This window comes from Schistocerca piceifrons, chromosome 9, assembly GCF_021461385.2.
Source record: "Schistocerca piceifrons isolate TAMUIC-IGC-003096 chromosome 9, iqSchPice1.1, whole genome shotgun sequence".
Taxonomy (NCBI): domain Eukaryota; kingdom Metazoa; phylum Arthropoda; class Insecta; order Orthoptera; family Acrididae; genus Schistocerca; species Schistocerca piceifrons.
The window spans coordinates 82,845,109-82,854,303 of NC_060146.1; the positions used below are offsets into that span (position 1 = coordinate 82,845,109).

General features: G+C 41.5%; 1 long non-coding RNA gene across 1 annotated transcript; it reads left to right on the forward strand.

The window, feature by feature from the left end:
• The first annotated feature begins 288 nt into the window (after window positions 1-288).
• On the forward strand, window positions 289-4,892 carry LOC124717320. The gene is made up of 3 exons (XR_007005733.1): window positions 289-1,835; window positions 4,171-4,366; window positions 4,544-4,892. It is a non-coding gene; the product is annotated as an uncharacterized LOC124717320 (long non-coding RNA).
• Window positions 4,893-9,195: the final 4,303 nt, after the last annotated feature.

A 9,195-nucleotide genomic window follows, 5' to 3' on the forward strand; every position in this document is an offset into this window, starting at 1 on the left:
TTGAACAAAGAAACTGCTACCAAGGCCACCAGCCGGCCGCTGTGGGCTAGTAGTTCTAGGCGCTTCAGTCTGGAACCGCACGCCGCTACAGTCGCAGGTTCGAATCCTGCCTTGTGCATGGATGTGTGTGATGTCCTTAGGTCAGTTAGGTTTAAGTAGTTCTAAGTTTAGGGGACTGATGGCCTTGGATGTTAAGTCCCATAGTGCTCAGAGCCATTTGAACCATTTTGAACCAAGGGCACCAATTCATGTGACTGGCTCCTTCATGCTAAGTTCTCAATGTAATTAAGAAAGATGAATAACTCCTGATCAAAAAGTGACGCCACTGGTGTGCAGAAACATTTTAAATGAAAGAAATCATAAGTATACATGATAACTCTGTCAAAAAATTTAGTCCAAAAGCGGATAAGACCATTCTCCAACAAGAAAAAGAAGCGACCTAAGAAAATCTTCTACGTCACGTTGATTGAAACTAAAAAGCTATGATTTTATATTCAAGTGAATGATAAGTAGTTACACTGTAACAGTCATAGCTAGAGTTCGGATTTTGCATGTTTTGCATATAATTTTTTTACTGTACCTGATGTTGTGTCTTTACAAATTATGATATTTTGGATGTACTGGGCTACTTTAAATTCAATTTTAAAATGCATATATTTACATATTTTGGCGTTTGAGCATATTATGATCATATTTAGAGGAAATGGCCTTTAAGATGCATATTTTTGACATTTAGAAGTCATAGTGAGGTTCATTTATTCCCTGACAACCCAAGAACCTCCCAGAATTTTAGGCCAATAAATTTCCAAAATGAGATACTACGGGATGAGCCATCAGAATGAAAGCCTTTCAGGTAAACGTGGGTAGCTTATGGAAGGACATAGTCCTGTTTTTCCACTTACTTAGTCTCTCGGATAAGGATGCTAACGACTTTTGATGGTTCATTGTTGCAAGATGGATTGTCGGAGTAGAAACATGCTTTGGTATTTGTTGCCCACAGTTAATGTGTGATCAGGTCGCTGCAGTGCGCCAACATTGCCCTACTAGTTATTGTTGGCGTTTCAGAATATGAAACATTCTTGCATGTGTTTCTGTGCTGTTCGCATCAACTCTTTGCTACCATCTTCAAATTACTAATATGCCCAGACCAAAAAGCAATAATTTTGGGAAATGGATTGGAAGCGATTGTGCTTTCACAATGGACAGAAAAATAATATTGTGCCAACTATGTGAAAAAGAGGTGAGTCTAATTTTGTTTTTCTCTTTTTCGATAATTTTTCCAAGAACTTAAAACAATTATTAAGTATGTTTGTAAATTGACGTGCATGTTTCCTATGTGCAAATGGGAAGGAAAAAGAAGAAACCTTTAGGAATTACCTTTGGCGATCTTGGAAATTAAAAAAAGTGTTAAATTTTGTGTGGGGGTCGAAGTTCCAATTTTTATAAACTTATTTGTAGTCTTAATTCACTTTTTTGAGTGACCATTTCGCGGGTACACACTGTTCTCTTACATTTTTGTACAATTGTACGTACTTATTGATATTCACTTCTCCGACGCTTTAGGTCCGCGTTGAGAAAAAATTTCAAGTGCATCTGCATTAAAAGACATCTCAGCACCAGAACAATTTAACCAAGACATGGTTAAAAACTTCACAGCAACCACTGATCTCATCATTTCGAAGAATGTGGACGACAAAAGTGAGTTCAGTGAAGATCCTTGCAGGGCTTTAATAAAAGTAAACATCCCCTTGAATAAGTTGGAGAATGAAGCATTAAAGACCTTCTTGAAAAAATACACGCTCAGAAAGGACTACGTGGTCCCATTGTATGAAAAGGTAAGGTTTTTCGGTAATTTTTATGAACGTAAGTATGTGAAAGTCAATGGATATAATTTGGTATATAGAGACCAGGATTTCCTTTCCCCTCCTCAGGGGACACTGGCTTAACGTAGTACTATCCGTGGGGGCGAGGAGTTTTGCGTCCTCTGAATCCGGAGGGCCAAAGGGGAGGAAACTGACGAAGTGTATCCCACAACGACTGTCTCTTATGCTATCCTATCCTAAACCTTTCCTTTTTCCTTGCCATTATCAACCCTTGCCAGGGATATGGCGAGGTCCTTGACGGCAGCTACGGCAGAGAAGAACATCTTTGGTATGGCTCAGCTGGCGGAGGAGGAACCACTGCCTTGTGGTGAAGAGGGATCTTCAAAGGCTGGGGGAGCAAACCCTGAAATAAAATCCTCAGATGCGTTAGGCTTAGCAGGCTACAAGATGAAAAAATGTTGTTATTGCTTTCAATAAAAGAACGAGCTCTGGATTAAAAATACCTAAAAAAATTTGGTATATACATGGGCCAAAATAATAATCGTTAATTTAAAAAAACTCTAACAATAAATTTAAATTATTTTTGAATGTTAATTTTTGTAAAATGAACATCGTTACTTGAAAGGAAAAAAACTAAATTCAAAGTGAGTGAAGTTTTTCAAAAAAGGGAGAGACAACTGAGGAAAGGACTTGAGACGGAAACAGTCTGTCTCGAAAAGTTCACTCCAAAAAAGAAAGTAAATTTATTTTTAAATAATGTAGTTTTTTGTGCGAATTGAACGGCTTTTATTTTGGTCAATGTACACTCCTGGAAATTGAAATAAGAACGTGAATTCATTGTCCCAGGAAATGGAAACTTTATTGATACATTCCTGGGGTCAGATACATCACATGATCACACTGACAGAACCACAGGCACATAGACACAGGCAACAGAGCATGCACAATGTCGGCACTACAGTGTATATCCACCTTTCGCAGCAATGCAGGCTGCTATTCTCCCATGGAGACGATCGTAGAGATGCTGGATGTAGTGCTGTGGAACGGCTTGCCATGCCATTTCCACCTGGCGCCTCAGTTGGACCAGCGTTCGTGCTGGACGTGCAGACCGCGTGAGACGACGCTTCATCCAGTCCCAAACATGCTCAATGGGGGACAGATCCGGAGATCTTGCTGGCCAGGGTAGTTGACTTACACCTTCTAGAGCACGTTGGGTGGCACGGGATACATGCGGACGTGCATTGTCCTGTTGGAACAGCTAGTTCCCTTGCCGGTCTAGGAATGGTAGAACGATGGGTTCGATGACGGTTTGGATGTACCGTGCACTATTCAGTGTCCCCTCGACGATCACCAGTGGTGTACGGCCAGTGTAGGAGATCGCTCCCCACACCATGATGCCGGGTGTTGGCCCTGTGTGCCTCGGTCGTATGCAGTCCTGATTGTGGCGCTCACCTGCACGGCGCCAAACACGCATACGACCATCATTGGCACCAAGGCAGAAGCGACTCTCATCGCTGAAGACGACACGTCTCCATTCGTCCCTCCATTCACGCCTGTCGCGACACCACTGGAGGCGGGCTGCACGATGTTGGGGCGTGAGCGGAAGACGGCCTAACGGTGTGCGGGACCGTAGCCCAGCTTCATGGAGACGGTTGCGAATGGTCCTCGCCGATACCCCAGGAGCAACAGTGTCCCTAATTTGCTGGGAAGTGGCGATGCGGTCCCCTACGGCACTGCATAGGATCCTACGGTCTTGGCGTGCTTCCGTGCGTCGCTGCGGTCCGGTCCTAGGTCGACGGGCACGTGCAGCTTCCGCCGACCACTGGCGACAACATCGATGTACTGTGGAGACCTCACGCCCCACGTGTTGAGCAATTCGGCGGTACGTCCACTCGGCCTCCCGCATGCCCAACATACGCCCTCGCTCAATGTCCGTCAACTGCACATACGGTTCACGTCCACGCTGTCGCGGCATGCTACCAGTGTTAAAGACTGCGATGGAGCTCCGTATGCCACGGCAAACTGGCTGACACTGACGGCGGCGGTGCACAAATGCTGCGCAGCTAGCGCCATTCGACGGCCAACACCGCGGTTCCTGGTGTGTCCGCTGTGCCGTGCGTGTGATCATTGCTTGTACAGCCCTCTCGCAGTGTCCGGAGCAAGTATGGTGGGTCTGACACACCGGTGTCAATGTGTTCTTTTTTCCATTTCCAGGAGTGTATATACACACGAAAACAGGCACAATATAGATAGGTGCTAAAACGCATATATTTTGTTTTCGTATGTATGTCTCCTACGCAGTGGCACTTGTTTATGTGTATGATTTAACTTAGATTCTCTATTACAGACATTGGAGAATGTTATGACAGAAATTGTCGATTCTCCAGTCTGGCTGTCCGTTGGCGAAACTGGTCGGTATATGGTGCACGTCATAGTTGGAAAACTCTCTGCTGACGAGGCTGCACGATGACACATCATAGTGTAGAAAGAAGTGGAACGAACGACACACGCCACGATTGCACGCACAGTGCAGGAAGCAATGTGTAAGTTTCGCTGATACTGAATAGTTAAAATAAATTATAGGTAATATAGGAATGAAGTTTTTCACATCAAATCTCGAACCAATAATTAGTTTTTCACGTCATGTCGCGAGCCAATGATGAAATAATAAAAAAATTGTAAAAATGTGAAATTTGTAAAATACTTTGATTTTCTTTCAGGCGTGCTATGGAGAAGTGAGGACCAGAAACGTGGGGAGAACAAGGTTTTGGCCATTGTGACGGATAGTGCCGCATATATGCTGAAGGCTGTAGAGTGCCTCCGGGTGTTTTACCCTATTTCACCTCACGTGTCTGGCTCATGGCATCCATCGAGTGGCTGAAGAGGTCAGAGCCGCATTGCCAGAGATTAACAGCGTTATATCTTCGGCAGAGAAGGTTTTCATAAAGGCACCGAGTGAGAGCTTTCAAGACTGCTCACCGTGACTGTTCTCTGCCACCTGAACCAGCCTTGACGGGGTGGGGAACGTGGATTTCAGCTGCAAATTATCATGCAGACAACCTCAGAAAAATTGAAGAGGTATGGATGCGTATGTAGTTATGGATAAATTGAATAAGCAAAGAAAACGAACACAACATAGAATTCCAATATTAAGCTTATTTCTCTGTACAGCAGTTTTCAGCTTGAAACCGACATTCACTAGATTACTGCTTTCTTGTTCTAGGTCCTAAAGGGCTTTGAAGATAGCAAAAAAGGTATCCATTACAAAATCCAAGGACGCCCTGAAGAGTTCTAGCGTGTTACACAGCCTATCTTTCATCCCAGCGCACTTTGGTGGCCTTCCAGACCTAACTTAGAAACATGAGACTCGTAACGTGGGAGCTATGAAGGCAGTGGTTCTCGTCGAAGGACTCAGGACACAGAGCAAGAGTTGGCCAGGTCCGATCAGTGAGAGACTCAGAAGAAAATTAGATGCAGTTCTTCATAGAAATCCTGGTTGTCCTACGATTCGGAAGATCGCTCCGTTACTGGAAGGAAAGAAACCCTCCGAGAATTTAGATGATTTTACGTCGTCTGACGTCGCTGCTCTTAAATTCTTACGTGTAGCGTCATGTGATGTTGAACAATAATTTTCAAGATTGAAAATGTTATTATCTGACCACAGGAAAAATTTTCATTTAGAGAATATGGAAAAAATGTTGGTAGTTCAGACAAACTCAAATTTTTGGAATTTACCAAACTTACCTATGTTGTATTTAATTTTATTCATTGAATTATAGCGATTATTGAAAATATTTTATGTTTATTCATTAATTTTCCCAAGTAAGATGCATATTTTGAAGAATTTATTTAAGAGACATGCATGATTAAAGAATTTTAGCTGCACATTTATAGGCATATACTGGCAGTAAGAGAACATTTTAACTGCATATGTAGAGTAGTTTTGGCTCATATGTCGTGGGTTTTAAGTGCATATCGATCCGAACAGTATTCATAACATATTACGTTCCAATGAGTTCAGTTCTGTACTTTGGCAGTGAAACAGGAAAGGAGGAAACGAAGCAAGCCTGTGGAATTAAGAATGCCGCCTCATTACCAGCTATATACCAGTACCTGATGATTACAGCTTGCTCTCAAGAAGTGTAACAGCACTCACTAGTAACCGACAAATAGCTAAACAGATGGAAAAACTATTTCATTCATATTGCATTTAAACTTTCATAGGTTATTGTGTGACAACAGTGGTCTATAATTTATGTTTGGGGAGCGTGGTTTACCAGTCAAGGGCAGACCTCAAATGGTGCATTAACCTCTATGGAGAGATTCTGATCATTGCTGAAATAATCGATTTGGGGCTACATCGGTTTTGTTTCCAATGTCAGTTGAACCTGAGTGTTAAAACCAGTCAAAATAACCGTTTCCTGAAATAACCGGTTTTCTGTTTTCCTTTTCTGTTATTTCCTGTAACAAACGTAAATTTCGAACAATGATCGAAAAATTTTGACTCCCTCATTTTCGAGATACACAGAACCAAAATATTAAATTAAATTGTCAAATAAAAGAAAGCTTAGTTTGTTGTTCACCACTTTTCTCTTAAAGTGAAGAATGGTTGAATGCTGCAAAAACTCACCAGTATTCTCCTACTGATTCTAATTTTTTGAAACTTCGCTGAAAAATTGTTGTAATGGAGGATATTACCGCTATTTGAGCATTACGAGTAGTTAGTGCTAAAGGGTGAAAACTGAGGCTGGAGAACCCTACTTTTAGTGTTAACTTGTCCATTTTCAAGGGGTACAAGCATATAAGGCCATTTTATGTAGACAAAGCAACAGATCAGCTGCTTTTCATTTTTATTGGAAACTATGAACGAGTTCAGAACGAAATTTTCCCTCTGCAGCGGAGTATGTACTGATACGAAACTTCATGACAGTTTAAAACTATATAATGGACCTAGACATGAACTCGGGAACTTCGCCTTTTGCAGAAAAGTGCTCTACTGACTGAGCTACCCAAGAACCACTCACAACCCGTCCTCATAGCTTTACTTCCGCCAGTACGTCGTCTCCTACTTTCCAAACTTCACAAGAGTACTCCTCAGAAACGTGCGGGACTAGCACTCCTGGGAGAAACGATATTGTGGAGATGTGGATTGGGCACATCCACGGTGATGTCTCCAGAATGAGATTTTCGTTCTGCAGTGGGACGAAAATATCATTTCTTGTTGTGCTTGAGTAGCTTAGTTCGTAGAACATTTGCCTGCAAAAGGCACAGATTCCTAGTTCGAGACTTGGTCTGGCATACAGTTTTAATCTGCCAGGAAGTTTTATGAATGAATTGTTGTTTTCCTTATAAGACTCTCGAGTGTAACAAATCTAGCATTGTACTTCATTGGTACCACACTTCATAAACTACTTCCAGAATAGGGATGGTACCCCTCTGTAATAATGTTTGACAACAGCAAGAAACTAACATATACACCAGTTAGAGCAAGTCTCACACACTGAATGTACATGTATACTGTCCAACAGGCCATGCCATGTGCTGATACGTATATTATTGTCTCAGCAGTGCTGTAGCAATTCTTATGTGACGTGTTTGCTACTTGTTTCTGTCAGTAATGTTATTAAAATAGCACTGATCACGTTTCCAATTTTTTATAATAACATAATATTTCAGGACAATGGAAATTTTATGAATGAAAATACTAGTTTAAAAAATGTTTATTTAAAAACCATAAACTTTACCTCTGCTGCTGTGGCAAACTGTTTTTTTATCTGGTTATCATTAAAAAATTAAACACACATTTCATAACCAAGAGCATACAAATACTGAAAAATACTGGTTATTCAGAAGGGCGCTGAAAGGTACTGCCACTTCTGTAAAACTCTGAATCTAGCGGACGTGACATGAGTTCAGACCTTGGTGAGTCACAATGGACGCCACTATTGTTCTAACTGGTCAGTTTTTCCTATCGCTGTCGATGGGAACCTCAAAAGCAGATACAGTTCACGTGAAGTATCTTAACATTCAGTGCAGTGGCTGATGGGAGCAACTGTAAATGGGAAATGCCTGTACAGTAGCTCTCAACTGCCGCTGCGCCAAGTGCCAACTTAGTTTGCACGGACTCTGCTCTGGGCTGGGCCAGTGTCAGTGGGAGCTGCTGCTGCTGAGGAGTCACCTTGGGGTCTGTGTGGCTAGGCACGTGAGCCCCCAGTGCTGCTGACCGCTGGGCGCTGAAAGTTACTGCCACTTCTGTCAAACTCTGAATCTAGCGGACAGGACATGAGCTCATCCCTTGGTGGGTCATAACCGAAGCCTACTATTGTTTGCATTTGCGCTCATACCGCGTAAATGGTAATTAGTATGACAAAGGACGATACGTCGATTAAAAGAGGGGATCAATATGAGTCAGTCAATTTGCGGATCTCATTTGGACTGCATGTATTCAAAAAATACAGCGTCGACTATTTTTATATACCCATTATCAGTAGATGATTTGTGATTTGTGTAATGTACCTAGTACAATAGAACAGGCAGTGCTTAGACTGAAGATCTCAGTGAGTTCTATCGATTGGTGTGTTCACATAATTTATATTTTAATTGAATTAAGCAGTAGAACACATTTTAATTGGAAGAGTTCTGTAAAAATTACCACAATACATTTAAACGTACAGGAAGTCAGTGTATGTTGTCAGAAGTCGTATTACACGTTTTACAATCGTTAGATCTTAAAATTTGTATTTTCTATTGTATGTTTCTTTTGATTGTTGTTAATTTAGCATAACAGATAATAATACATTAATTCTGCTTATTACAACATGAAGTACGGTGAAAATCGTGTAAGGACATGTTGCCATATTAACGATTGTGATAATAAATAATGGCACAATGAGCAAGGACAGTTTTGAGCACTAGTAAATGAACTATGCAGTTACCTAAGGTTAATATCTAGGTAAACTTTTACACATATAATTTAATATATCATATCACACTAAAATCTCAGCATGCAGCCAATGTCGAAGGCAAATCAGTGATTCCCGTTTGTCTAAAAAAAATATAAAGTAGACTGGTGAAAATGCGAACACATTAGGTGACACAGACACGGGAATTTCTTGGAGAGGGTGAAACGAGATTATGTAATGGCGACGGATATCTTCCTTTGGCCTCTGCTCTTGCGTGTTAATTAAAAGAATACCACATGATGTGCCTGACGAGGTCTTAAAAACCCGACTGATAAAAGAATGCCTCAATGTCGAAAACACGTGGCACATTCGGTCCCGGGAGAGAAAAACCATTCCATGAACTTTCGAGTACTCTCTCGTGATCAAGAAACAAATGACTGCATCCAGAATGAGATTTTCACTCTGTAGCG